General features: G+C 44.6%; 1 protein-coding gene across 2 annotated transcripts in view; it reads right to left on the bottom strand.

Annotated features, from left to right (window-relative positions):
• Positions 1 to 14130, bottom strand: part of VGLL4 (vestigial like family member 4) — a 75853-nt gene that overhangs the window by 8757 nt on the left and 52966 nt on the right. The gene's annotated exons all lie outside the window — the stretch shown is intronic.

Raw genomic sequence — 14130 nt, forward strand, 5'->3', positions numbered from 1 at the left:
AGACCCCTCCTCATTTACCATACTATTAATCCCTCTCCATTTAACACTGCAATATTCTCTAGGCATTGCTGAAGCCCAAGGAAAGTCTATTTTACTGTATCAGTAAAAATGCAGGGAGTCAAGGCAGGAAACAAAATTTTCCAAGCAGAAAATGAAAGAAAAGCAAACTACGCTGCACTTATCTCAGAATGATTTAATTACAACTGCTCTATCAAAAGAGTAATTTCCAGCTACTCCTGAACAGTAAATCCCTGTAGATGTGCTCACATAATGAGCCCATCATTCACTGCAATGGAAATAAAGCTGGGTTTGTGCCTGAGGGATTCCAGTTCCCATACAGCAACAGATTTGTCATTAAAGGCAAACCTCAAAACTCAAGGGAAAAGCACTTCACTCATCACCAGGTAAAGGTGGGCATCACCAGCAGCCTGGAGTCACCAGTGCTGGAAGAGCTCACACACCAGAGATTGGAACTGCAAATCCATCTGCCCTTCCCAGAGGAGAAACCTGCATCTAGGGGAATTCAAAATAACAACCTGTCTTTGGAACATTCTTGAAGTACTACTGAAGTGCCTTACATGTCCTGCCTATAAGTGTGTGAAATTTAAGGTGTTTTTCCTCCTGCTTTTTAAAGCTTATCAAATCAAATTAATATGCAGGAACAATCTTTCAAAATGCTCTGATGAAAGGCAGAGACAGAAAAGGAACCAATATTCAATGCTGAAGTTACAAGTCCAAAAAGCTACTGCTTATTCCAATGTCCGAGAAAGCCTCTCTGAAAGCAAGACTGAGGGAAAAAAAGCCCTGCAAATAGAGGGAGATAAGGAGCCCCTAAAACACCCTCATGGGGTGTGGGGATGTCCCATGGTGATCCTGACCTGGATCCTGCCCAGCCCTAAATCCTTTAGCCTCAACAGCATCGTGGCCACCGATTCCAGCGTTTAAACTACATACTTTGTTAAGTACCTTTTATTTGTAAGCTCTTTTTGTATCTTTTTGACCTTAAAATCCAGTGGCCTGGACGGCTTTTGCCCTAACTTTTGGATTAGGAGAGAGAAAAGGCCATCGCTCCCCTCTCACAATCTTGCAGCCACTCCCAAGTTCATCTCTTCAACAACCTTTTATTCCAGCAATACTTTCTTCAAATAAAACCTGTACCCTGCACTTTGTCATCTTTGTGGCCCCTGTCAGGTAAGAGCTCAAAAAGTGACCTCCATTCAGGAGATGAGGGTCCAGATCTCTGCTGTGCTCAGGAGCAGCACCTTGGCTCAGCTGCTCACAATTCCTCAGTGCTATTCCCCCTACTTGCTCAAAACCCACTTGGCTGTACAGAAATTATTGCTGCTGAATGAAATCTCAGCTCATTTCTCGTGGTACAAGTTGGGGTTAATACAATGCCAGGCAACCAGTGACTTGGGAAGCTCAGGACACAGGGACTCAGTGCCAAATTCCTTCTCCTGGCAGGCTGGGGAGGGAAGAGCCAGCAGCATAACAATCCAATCAGTAACCCTTTGCATCCCCTGCTTGCCCCCCATCTAAGGCTTGGCCCTCTCCGCTAATTACCAATTAGGAGCTGCAGATTAGCAGAATGCACCGTAAAATCCACCCCCGAGGGTTTCACAGCTGCTCCTGAGCACTGAGTGCTGCCCAGGCCCATTTTCCAGGCTGGATTGGACCAGCAGCTCCCAGTTCCCCAGCAATCACAGTCCCAGTGGCACCTCCAGCTCTCCCAGCTTTGGGCCCAGCTCAGCTCCAGGATTTCCCTGCAGGAGCAGCCTGGGCAGGAAGGTTTGGGATGGCAGCGCTCTGAGCTAATGCCTGATGCAAATGGAGTTAACGGCAGCACAAGGGGCTCTATATTTAACGTACAGTAGCTCCTCTTGGATTGCAGCACGGAAACAGCTCCTGGACACCAGCAGGATCCCAGCCCAGCCCACAAGCAGCACTGCCTCCTGTGTGTCTGCACAGAGCCTGGGAAACAGCAACACCAGGGCTGAAATCCCTGCCCAGCCAATGCTCCTTCTGGCTGCTGCAATCCACAACCTGCGGTGGCTGCAAGCCACATTCTCACTTCTCAACCAAATATTAGCTGGTCTGCTACCATTTAAATTACCATTTGGAGGCTGAAAAACCACCTACAGCTCCAGTATATTCCTACTTTTCACTGTCTAAAAGAAAAAAAAAGAATCTCTGCTCGGAATTATTCTGTTTTGTTTTAGTAAGCACAAGGAAAAATTTTGTTTACTGCCCAAAAAATGCTTATGAAATGAAACAAAACATGTACCTACAGCAGTGGTTTGGGGGTTTTTTGTCTTACAACTCCCTTTTCAACAACTCAGTGCTGTATTTACTGCGGGGGTGGGGCTGTCAAGTGACCACTGATGAACAAACTTACTGAAATTCCCAAGCAAAATAAATTTTCCATTTTACACAACAGCACTTATTTCACTCATCCTCGCTTTAAATGAAAAGTCACAGCTCCAAATATTGTTGAGCTGGTAGTTTTTCTGCCAAAAATAACAGCAAGCCAACAACAAAAACCAAACAAAAAACCAATCCTAACAGAAATTATAATGCAGAAAAACCCAACAGAGATTCTCCCTAAGGACTTTTGGAAGAAGGTACCAAGAAACTGGGCAATGGGATCAACTTGTCTCCAGAACAAGCACAGCAGGCAGACCTTCCCTAAAGACACCTAAAATTATGGAGTTATCTCAGCCATCTCAGCAGACCACACCCCAGGCCCTTCTGTAGGCAAATAATTCCCTCTTCCTAAATTAGAACAACTCCTCTTCCGGGCAGGGAACTGCTTATACTCCACTCCCTAAAAATCCTCTCCTCAATTCATCCACCTTCAGCTCATACACTCTCTGGAAAAAATGAAAAATACCTGAAGCTTCTACTTTCCACATCACATATTGTTTCTTCTGAGCCCAAGTGGAAACATTCCATCATGGTGTAACATGAAAGCTCTGCCCTCGTGAAAACACTTGCAGGTCCCTCCTATTCACACATAAATAGCAAATCCTACAGACACCTGACTCCACTTGTCAGACAATTGGGTGTAAGGTTATTTATAGGGTACTCATCAATTTCACATTATTAAGTAATTACTGAAATTCCCAAGCAAAATAAATTTTCCATTTTACACAACGGCGCTTATTTCACTCATCCTCGCTTTAAATGAAAAGTCACAGCTCTAAATATTGCCAAAGTAGTAGTTTGGGCAATTGGGCATAAGATTATTTATAGGGTATTCATCAATTTCACATTATTAAGTCATTTAGTTTAGAGTGTCACTTTAAAATAGTTTTCTATGGAACTTGTTGTCATTATTATTATTACAGTGATGATGATTCTTGTTTTGCTATTAGAGAAGGGGCAATGCTATTATCTGAAGGGGCAATCAAAACTTCATATGTGTGAATATAAATCATATTTCACTGAAGTCCATGAGCTCAGACATTCCACACACTCTGAACAAGTTCAAAGATGCATCTCTCAGGTCAAACAAAAGGGTGGAAAATCACAAAGAAAGATTTCTGACCCAGCTTGGAAAAGAACTTAAAAATATATCCTACAAACAAACCCAGCTGTCCAAACAGCTTTGCCATCCCCGGGGTCCACTTTTATAAAATCAGTGTATTTTACCAACCCTGAGTCCATGTGCAGTGGGGGAGATGCCAGGGCAATTGCAGTGTTTAAACCCCAGTAACTGCCATGGGTGAGTCCAGAGCAGAGCCAGTTTGCCTGGGATCCATGGCCTCCCTGCTAGTACAGGTATCCCAGTTATCCCAGGTATCCCAGGTATCCAGTTATGCCAGGTATCCCAGGTATCCAGGTAACCAGGTATCCAGGTATCCCAGCTACCTCAGGGCTCATTTGAACAAAATCAGACACCATCCCAACCTCCAGTGAGCTCCTCCAAGCCCTGAGAAGCAGCCCCAGTGTTCCTGCTGCTCCCCAGTGCATCAGCCCGCTCCCAGCACTCACCGAGCATCATGTGCTGGGCTGGCTGTCCCCGCAAAGCCAGCCCATGTCCCTGCAGTGTCGCAGCCCCGGGCAGGCAGAGCTGGGTCAGTTAGCGGCGCTTGGTGCTGCAGAGCTGCAGCGCTGTAGTGCTGGCTGGCACCGGGCGGGGGGAATTCACAGCCAGCCTCGGCAACAGGCAGCTCTGCCAGCTGCTGAGGGAAAGGGAAAATGGGGCCCAGCAAGGGGACAGCTCTGCTCTGCCGAGCTGCTGCCAAAGCACTGCTGTAGCTCCGAGGGAAGGGAGCACAGCCGCCCCGCACTCCCCTGGGCACAGCCAGAGCTCTGCCCTGCAATGGCTGATCAGCGTGGTTCACTCTCACACAACAGCCACCCCCTGTTCTTCACACAGAAACAAGGCAGAACACTGCTGAAGAGCTAACTTGCATTTATTTCTGCACCCAAATTCCGACAGGACTCGAATACTCTCACCATCTTTTTGCTGTCTGTTTTCTAACATCTTTTACTGCCCTTACTCACTGAGTCTGAAAGGGCAGCTGCTTTTCTTAAAGGCTGCTCAAGGATTTATAATCAACTTCCATGAGCATCACTTCCTGCAAAAGGATCTACTTGCACACAGTAATTCTGTTACTGGGAGGTGGGAAAACTAGAACTTAAGGTGGTATTTCAAAATACAATTATATATGTCCAGAGGGAAAAAATCCCAAGTGTTCCTTGCTCAGAATTTTTTAAGCAATCCAAATTCACTACTAAAAAAAAACCAAACAAAAAAAACTAAAACAAAACCTGAAAGTGCCAGCAATTTGCTGTGAATATCAGCCAATTATCTGAAGTATTCATAGCATGAGAAAATAATCCAAGCAGCCCAATGCCCTCTTGAATGACATCTAAATAAATAACCCTTTCCCATCCCACTTTATCAGCTTTATGCTTCCCAGCTCCTTTGATTAGCCTTTTCCTTTCCTGGCTCAGTACTCCATCCCGAACAGCCAACTTGCAGAGATCCCTGGTTTTGCAGGAATCACTCCTGCCACAGAACCTGGGCACCAGAGATGGTTCCCTGAGAAAGAGAATGAACACCTCCCTCAAAGGAAAGACCTTTAAAGTCTAAACCATTGAAAACACACTAAAAAGGAAAGAGGATAATCTTACATACAAACAAAGAGAAGTCAGACTTTCTATATTTATCCTCGCCAAAACAGGATTGTCAGAGATGAACTTTGGACCAGATAGTTCCTTGCAAATGGAATCAACCAGGAGAACAGATTTCACAGTAAACCAAAGAAATGAATAATAACCTGTGAAATGGAAGCAGTAATGTCCCATTACAGCCTGCACCAAGCACAAATATTCAGATACAGATGAATTTCCCTTCCTGAAGCCTTAATATTCACAAGAATGAAAGAATGCAAGAGAACCACATGATGTAAGACCTCAGTCCAAAGCCAAACCCACAAAACTGAAATCGAAATCTAATGTACAGTAAAATCAATTAACACAATCTCAGATCCTACTCACTTTTTCTCACAGGATTTTTTTTTTCAAATGTTTGGCAATCTTTGCTCCAACACTCCTAGAATTATTTTAAAAGACTTTAAAAGCACTGGTTGCTTTTTAACAGCAAAACTCAAGATTTATGAAATTAAAAGTTCTGTCACTGCTGGAACAAGTGCACAAATGCAATGCAGAAACAATGATAAAGTTATGTCACTGCAACAGGTACAGACTGCAGGTTACCTGCAACTTAATTTTTAAAAACAAGGGGGGAAAAAATGACCCAGTAATCTCTTTGATCTGTACTGCTGCTGCCTTGCTCAGCTCCAAACCGACTCCAAATCCCATCTTTAGGTTCTCCTTTTGCCTGGCACACCGGACAGTTCATTCTAAAGTTCCATCATTTTCTGAAGAGCCTTTAGGTGAGGCCATACCTGAGATGCAAACAACAAAATTTTAACATATAATAAATGCCCAGGAAAATTCTGAACTGGTAAGTGATGTGATTAATTCTGCTGAGGTAGCTGTAAATATGAATTAGCCTGTTAGGAAAATTTTAAAAAATGATGAATGGCTCAAAAAGCAGAGCTTGAGCAAGAGAAAGCTCGAGCATTTCAGTATTACCACAATAACAAATGTCTAACTATAACTCAATATTGCAGTAATCATAGAAAGTTTCCTCAAATGCACAATGATTTCTGGAGAATAAACATAACCCCTTTGCACGTTTTCTACGTTTTGTTCAACTCTTTCTAGGTGGGAACCAGGAGCTGAGCTCCCATCGGATCTGACTTTGTTTTCAAGGATTGAGGACTAAAAGTTTTCAACCTCCCACCAATCCCATTAGTTATAGAGGAGAAACTTTCTGTCCCAACTCCTGCCTAGGAACAGAGCAGTTCTTGGAAAGAAAACAGAGCAAGGAACCAACCCTTGGAGATTTATCTGATTCAGGAACCTCTCCATAATTCTCCCTTCAAAGAACAACAGTAGCTCCAATTGCCTCTGGAAAATCCTGCGCCACACACTAGAAAAATGTTTCATGGAAGAGCTATTTCTGCCAGCTGTGAAGAGCAAATGACAGGAGATGTGAGCCTCTGGGAAGCTGAGAAAGGCCCTGCAGAGGATGTGGTCTGTCTTGGGGAGCTGCTGCTACTGCACTTTGCAGAGCACTTTTTTGGACAGCAGTTTCAGCACAACTGCAAAACTCAGACATACCAAAATGTGCCAGAACCTCCATCCTAGAGCTGCCAGTCCAGCCCAGGATGAAGGTTTCCTTTCCAGCTGAAAAGGAAAGTCTGCAGAAGGCACCTGAGGCAGTGCAAGCAAGCTGGTGAAGCACAGGGAGCATTCCATGCTCAGCCTGGGGAGCAAGGCAGGATCCTGCAGGCACTGGGATGGGCAGGGTGGGATCTAGAGCACCAATCACCATAAGGGAAATTACAACTATCCCTGCAGAAGGCTGAGCTGCTGCAAGTCCTTAAGGCACTCTGGATGCTTGGAGGGGACAACTTCCACAGGAGCAAATGATAAAAACAGGAGGTGAAAGAGACACTCCAGATTTCTAACAAGCAGGAAGGAAAAGCTGAGTGTAGGGAAAGAGCGAAGAGGCTTCCATGGGATCAGCTCCAAGGTCAGAGGGGTCACAGGATAAGATTCTCTAAAGGGATTTGTTCCTACCCACTGCAGTGCCCACCCAAACACCTCTGGCACCCATCTTTTCCAGCATTCTGCCCACCCAGCACAGGGGTCACGTGCAGCTTTCATAACTCCTTTTGAAGTCCAGCTTGGCACATGCAGAAGCCTTTTATACCCAGTCACTGGAAAATACCATAAAAACTATTTATGATCGCCCAGAGAACTCCACGGGCCAATGTCAGGGGAAAGGCTGCACATCAAATGCAGCACTGGGTCACATCACAGAGCTCTGAGATCAGCCTGCCAGGCCACTTCAGGCTGCCCTGCAGGCTCTGGGAAAACTTGGTGCTGTTCAAACTCAACAGTGAAACCTGGTAAAAGTGTTAAAAGAAATAACGAAATGCCAATTGTGTTCTCTTAGAGGATTCACTGGGTTGCTCCCTGCAGTATTTTCTGCTTTTTTTTATTTGGAAAAAAATGATTTTTGATCATCACCCAATGCCTGTCGTGGAACTGTTTTTGTAAAAGTGGTTACCACCTTAAACCAATCAGTGAACCCCAAATTCTCACAAGTTTGTGGGATTTTCCTTAGTTCTACCACCTAAAAACTGCATCAGGTTGAATCATACAGCAGAGGAGCAGATTAATAATTTTCCTCAAAGAGATGACAGGGGAAGTAAAAGACATCAACAGCATGAGCCTGGCCAGTTTATTTAGTAAGAGCTTTAACAACACCAGCCAGCCTCTGAAAATAAGGTCACAGTGCTGGAATTAACTGTGCCAAATTGCCAGGAGAAAATGGGACTGCACAGCCTTCTCTGCCAGCTTCAGAGGGTCTAAAGAGAAAGAGGGGAAAGTGTCTGGAATCCTTAAAACTTACAAATTATGGGCTCTACCCACTGGATACACACTGCAACGTTAGCTGATGTGAACCAGGAAAAGCTGAGAAACTACAATAATTCACTTCCAGACATTTCAAAAATTCTCAAAAAACCCCAGGCTCTTTAGGCCCTTACACCAGGAGCAGTGTTTAAACAACTGGTTTTAAGAAATTAGACTTTTTTTCATAGGCTGTTTTACAGAAGGAATAAACATTTCATTAAAAGTTTATTGAAACGGTTTGTAATTGCTAATAAAATTGGAATTACCGAAAACTCTAGAAGCACTATAAATACAGTAACAGCTCCATTGTAACTGTTCAGACCATTATAGTCAAATATTCCCTTGAAAAGCTGGTAGTCAAATGGACCCCAGCAGCAGCAGAGTGTTTAGAGGCATTTCTGCAGCTCAGGCACCCCAGTTACCCACCAGACCCTGCAATCAACAGTCTCCTCTCAAAGCAGCTTCTGCTTAAAGGGAGACTTAATCAGAAGAGCAAATCACAAGCAAAAATCTTTGGGGATTCCACTCCCTTTTGAAGGTATTTCTGAATTAGGAAAGTTAGTGATGAAAAATGTGATAAAGGTTTATGAAACATCATTTGGGCAGCAGAACATCAGTCATGTCTGTGGTGTCAGAAATGTCCACATGGCTCACTGGGATCCATGCCATGGGATCCAATCACCCAGGTGTCACCCACACTGATCCATCCCATGGGATCCAATCACCCACACTGGGATCTGCTCTCCACAGCATTCCCTCTGGAGCAGGTGACCCCATCACTGGGATCAAACCCTCCAGACCCCAATGGCAGCAAAGCCCTTTTACTCTCCTCCTCTTTCTTTTGGGATAAACCTTAAACCAACCCAGCCCTGGCACTGCCCAGACTCAGGGCATCCCACAACCCCCAGCCAGCACCACTGCTCTGTCACTCAAGGATTCCCTGGGAGCAGCCATGGGATCTGCCAGGAGATCCCTCAGCTTCCTCCCCCAGGTCACTGTTTGGGAATCCCATTAGCTGCAGGAAGGAGTTAAACCTGCCAGGCTGTGCCTGCCATCCTACAGCACCAGCCTGGGGAACAAAACCACTGCTTCAACCAGAAATTAATGTAAGGTTTTATTCCAAACCTTACCCTCACAGAGTCATTGTCTATAGCAACCGTGTCCATAACATTCTAACTCTCAAGAGCACAACTTTCTAGTAAAAGGCACATCTGTCAAACTGCAGGAAACATCTGGGAAAATGGTTAAATAGAAAGAAGTGAGATTAAACCTTTGTTTCCATGGGGTTGGATATACATCCAGGGTATGTTTGCAAAGGTTACTGGTTCTTTCCTTGCCTCTTGCTGAGACACCAGGCTTTAGGATTGGTGCTGAATTTCACCCCATGTAGATATAGGATGATTCACACGATGTAAAATTTCCCTTTTACCCTTGGGTAAAAAATCCAACACCTTGAGGGATTCCCCATTCACTTAAGAGTTGGACTCCATGATCCTTGTGCTCCTTTCCAGCTCGGAATATTCTGTGATCCTGCGGTTCCCATTGTGTCCCTGGGTGCACAAGACTGTGGCTGCCTTCCCAGAGTGGGTGATCAAACCCCTCTGTGCAACACTGACATGGCTTTTCCCCTAAAGAGGCAACCTGGAGCCTTGCCACCTCATGGAAGGGTTATGCTCCTCCACAAAAGATGGGAAATCAAAGTGGAAAACGTGGTATCAAAGCAGAAATCTGGAGCAGCCTAACAAACCCCTTCTGTTTGCAAGTGGAGGAGACACCTGAGCTAACATTGCCTGGTTTTTCAAGTACTTCAACATATACCCCAATTTTGACAGATAGGTCTTTTTGAGAAGTACTGATAAGCTATCAATCAAATTGCTTTTAGCCCTGAAACTGTTCCTAACAAGCCTTTCACATGTGCTTCAACTGAAAGGGACTGGAGTGCTTTCTGAAATTCCCCCTTGGCTAAGAACTGCAAAACCCTGTGTTAAATATTAACTCAGATATGGTAGCTCTTTCAAGTCTGTCTCTGAAGGTTCAACTTCATGTACATTTCTTGAAAACAATTTAAGAATCATTTTGTGCAGTGTGTGATCTCCATTAATAAGTAAGAAGATAGATCTGATTCACTCCATCATTCAAGCAGTACATACAAGAAAAGAAATAAAAATTAAGAAACACAGTTTGAAAACTGCTCTGTGATCCTTTGTCCACTTAATCAATGAGAACCACATTGCATCAGCTCCACTGAGGAGTTCAGCTTCAACAGGACTGCTCTGACAGCCCCAGGTGAACTCTAAAATCCTTCCAGGGCACATTTGTGCTGAGGATGGAGTGAAGATGCTTCCCTCAGCAAATGAGAGACACTTTGGGTGTTCTGAACTGTGTGCTGGGGTTTTTCTCCAGCTCCAATTTGTCACAATCAAATGACAGTGAAAACATGTTTCCTAATACCACATGAAGTTTGGAACCCAAAGAGCAGCAGTTGCAGCAAAGAGCTTCTCTGACAACTCCCACGCTACCTCAGAGCCAGTTCTGCATCTCGTCAAGCCCTGCTGGAGCTGGAGCCAGGTTCCTCCACAATGGGGATTTTCTGATTTTCTGCAGGGCATTTCCACCCTGTGTTCTCAGCCAGGTGGGAACTCAGGGTTCTCAGGGGGGTGGCAGGGCCCTCCTCTCATGAGGAGCCTTGTTTATTGAGTACTTCAGATTTTACTCAAAACTGCTCCCTCTGAGTGACTCTAAGCATGATGAAGATGCAGCTGAGACTCCTCTGAGCAGGAGGTTGAGTGAAATGGTCTGTTCTAATCTGAATTATTCCACAGTCTTTGAATACAGGTAACTTTTAGGGTGCATTTTTTTAGAGGATATCCCACTAATTTGTATCACAGTGCCATTAAAGCAAGCAAACACCCTCGGACATTCATGGTAAAAAACCTGTGGTGTAGGACAACTTCAGGAGTGTTTAGGGTGGAATTGACATTATTCTTCAGTGTAACAAAAATGAAGTTAGCCCAGAACTTGAAGAGTCTGAAACTACACATCATTTTACATGACACACATTAAATACCTTATTCATATGCAGACCTTGTATTAAAAGAAAAAGCCGAATTATATATCACCCAAACCAAGAGATGATTATTCCCCACACTTAACAGCTGCAAACATTTTGCTGTAGGAAGATTTTTACACAGAAATGAATTGTCGTGGCAATCCTAATGCCACCAAACCGAATGGGAACGAGAGGAAAATCCTCCATGCACCAGCCTGCTCCTCCCAAACCCCAAACACCAACTCGCAGGCTGATGTGCTCCACAGAAGGGAACAAAAATAATGGTCCCCGCAGGAATTCAAAGGGACATTTCTTCGGAAAGGCCGGGAGGAGAGCGCTGTGCCCGCTCTGAGGGGACTCTTAGGGTGGAGGGGGGACCGGGACAAGGCGGCCTTTGTGTGCTGGGGCTGCGGAATGGGGGAGAGCGAGAGGAGGGGAGAGGGAGCCAGGGAACCAACCCGGCAGGGGAAGAGGGAGCCCTGCAGGGAGGCAAAGAACCCGGGAGGAGAGAGGGAGAGAGGAAGGAGAGAACAAGGAAGAGAGGGAGTGAGCCCGGGAGGGAGAAGAGCAGGAGTGAGACAGAAAGGAAGAGGGAAGGAGGGAGAAGAGCAGGAGTGAGACAGAGAAGGAGAGGCAGAGGGAACCCAGGAAGGAGGGAGAGAGAGGGAAGGAGAGAGGGAAGGAGGGAAAGGAGAGAGAGAAGAAGAGAGGGAAGGAGTGAGGGAAGGAGGGAGGGAAGGAGGGAGAGAAAGAGGGAGGGAAGGAGGGAGCAGCCACCCCAAGCGCTGCCCAGGCTCAGGACAGAGCCGCACTGCCCTGCACACACACAGAATTCTCACCCAATCCCAGTTCCCAATCGCTGTCTGTAAATCCCGGTGACTCAGTGAATCCACGGGCAAACAGCTCCATGTTTCAACCCCAGCCTCCAAACAAGCTCCCCTCTCTCGGAGCACCGCGGTGCCAAAGTACACTGAACTGCAGCAAGATTGAACTCCAGTGAATGCATTTCAAGTCAAACACCCGAGGGACACAGCAGAAAGTGTGAAATGCAGATAAAGGAATTCCATATGACCTGTCACTGGGCTTTAATTTGGAAGTACTTGTTCTTCCCAATCGAGGAGTTTAGGGGTATTCACAACTTGTATCTCCACAAAACCACAAAAGCTATATAAATATATTAAAGGGAGGTGATGTCACATGCTGTTTAAAAAAAAAGAAAATCCACAATCCTTTTATTATCCTAAAGCTGAGAATTATCTCCTTTGAAAAACCACCTGTGATAAACTGTTCTTTGCAGAGAAATTCCATTACACATCTGAGGATCCTGCCAGGCTTGCCAGGGCATTTGATTCACTCTGCTCCAGAGACTGCACTCCAATAGCTGTGTTTTTCCATGACAAAAGTAAACAAACCCAAGTACAGCTCCCAAATGATACTCCAGGGAATTACACCTGAGCAAGGAATGTCTCAAAGCACTCAGTTTCCAAACAAAAGGCTGACGTAACTGGATTTCTAATAACACATCCAAAGCCTTGAAATGGACTCATTCCCACTGAAGCACAGTGGGGTGCTGCTACCTCCCAGTTCAGATCAAATTGCTCACGAAAGGTTCTACCGTTTATAATGAACCAAACACACAATTAGCAGCCTGTTTAATTACCTTTCCAACCACAAGATGCTGGTGTTAAGAGGATGAATGCACAACTGCTACCCAGTTCTACCATCACCACCATCACCAGGGCCCAAATGCCTGAACGAGAGCTGCTAGAGGTTATGAAGACCTCTGTTTTTATAAAGCATTGACTTCCAAATGGAAATCATCAGCCCATCTGGGCACTGGGAATCACTGGAGGCATTCAGCCAGAGAAACATGGATTCAGACACTGCAGGGATGTGCAGCCTGCAGCCCCAAGATTGGCCACAGCAGCTGTGCCCAGGTTTTGGATCACCAACTCTCATCCTGTGCTTTCAGGGGACTTGGTCCTGAAGAGTCCAAAACAGAGAGCCTTGAACTTCTCTTTATAGTCCCAGTCACAGAAATGTCCTTGCTGTCACCACAGACACTGTGCCACCAATCTCCACACTCCACATCTCTTACAGATCAGGATTTCTAAACTGAATGTTGTCAGACTTACACTTCTAGGACTTCCAAGGCATTACAATGACTGCTATTGTTATGCTCAATAACATAATTCTTCCCCCAAATCTACTCTTTTCTTTGGTGCAATCAAGTCAAGCTCCTACAGCACACTTCTCATTTCCCAACCAAAATTCTTAGGACAGTTCCACAAAGTTCAAATAATCCATTTCTACTGTTAAACCAGAATGTCAGAATCCAAAAAAGAGGGGAAATATGAAAAACAGTCCAAAAAATAACTTCATTGGAGACAGTGGCAGGGAAATGACAGTAGGATTCAGTTAATGAACTTTCCTGATATATCTGAAATATAGATAATCAGCTATTTCAGATGTATCACAAACATTTGAGTTTTTGTAATATGTTTTTGAAAGGATATTTTTGCATGGCCAGATCAAGCTTACAAAATAAAGTAGAAAAAGAGATGGCCTTGTACTATAATTCATCTGCATTAGATAGTTCAACTGAAACAGATTAAGTCATGTGAACCCTGGACAGAAAACCAGTGCTTTTTACAACAAGAAGAAAAGATGCACATTTCATATACAAAATCTCAGAAAGAATCTTGAGCAAAACCATAAAAATGTATGACACTGGAAAATATGAGACAGCTCTGACACATATCTGAGGGATCCCATGCAATAACTGCCTGTAACTTTTAGTTCTGAGCCTTGCTCACACATGAGTCTGTTGGTTCAGACTTCATTAGTTTTATGGCCTCCGCTGGATAAAGTGTTATAATGTACGTAACTGCCAGCTGTGTTTTATTTCATCACTAGAAAATGAGCCTGAAAAAAAAAAGAAAAATCACACTTTTCCCCCATAAAGTTACGTAACATTTCAGAAATGCCATAAATCCCCTCGGCTGTGTCACGCACGTGTGCCCCAGAAACGCAGCGCAGCTCTGTCCAAACCCTCCGGAGAAAGGCCATAAACAGTTAAA

This window comes from Lichenostomus cassidix, chromosome 12 (assembly GCF_008360975.1).
Source record: "Lichenostomus cassidix isolate B80296 chromosome 12, HeHo_3.0, whole genome shotgun sequence".
In the NCBI taxonomy this organism is placed as follows: Eukaryota; Metazoa; Chordata; class Aves; order Passeriformes; family Meliphagidae; genus Lichenostomus; species Lichenostomus cassidix.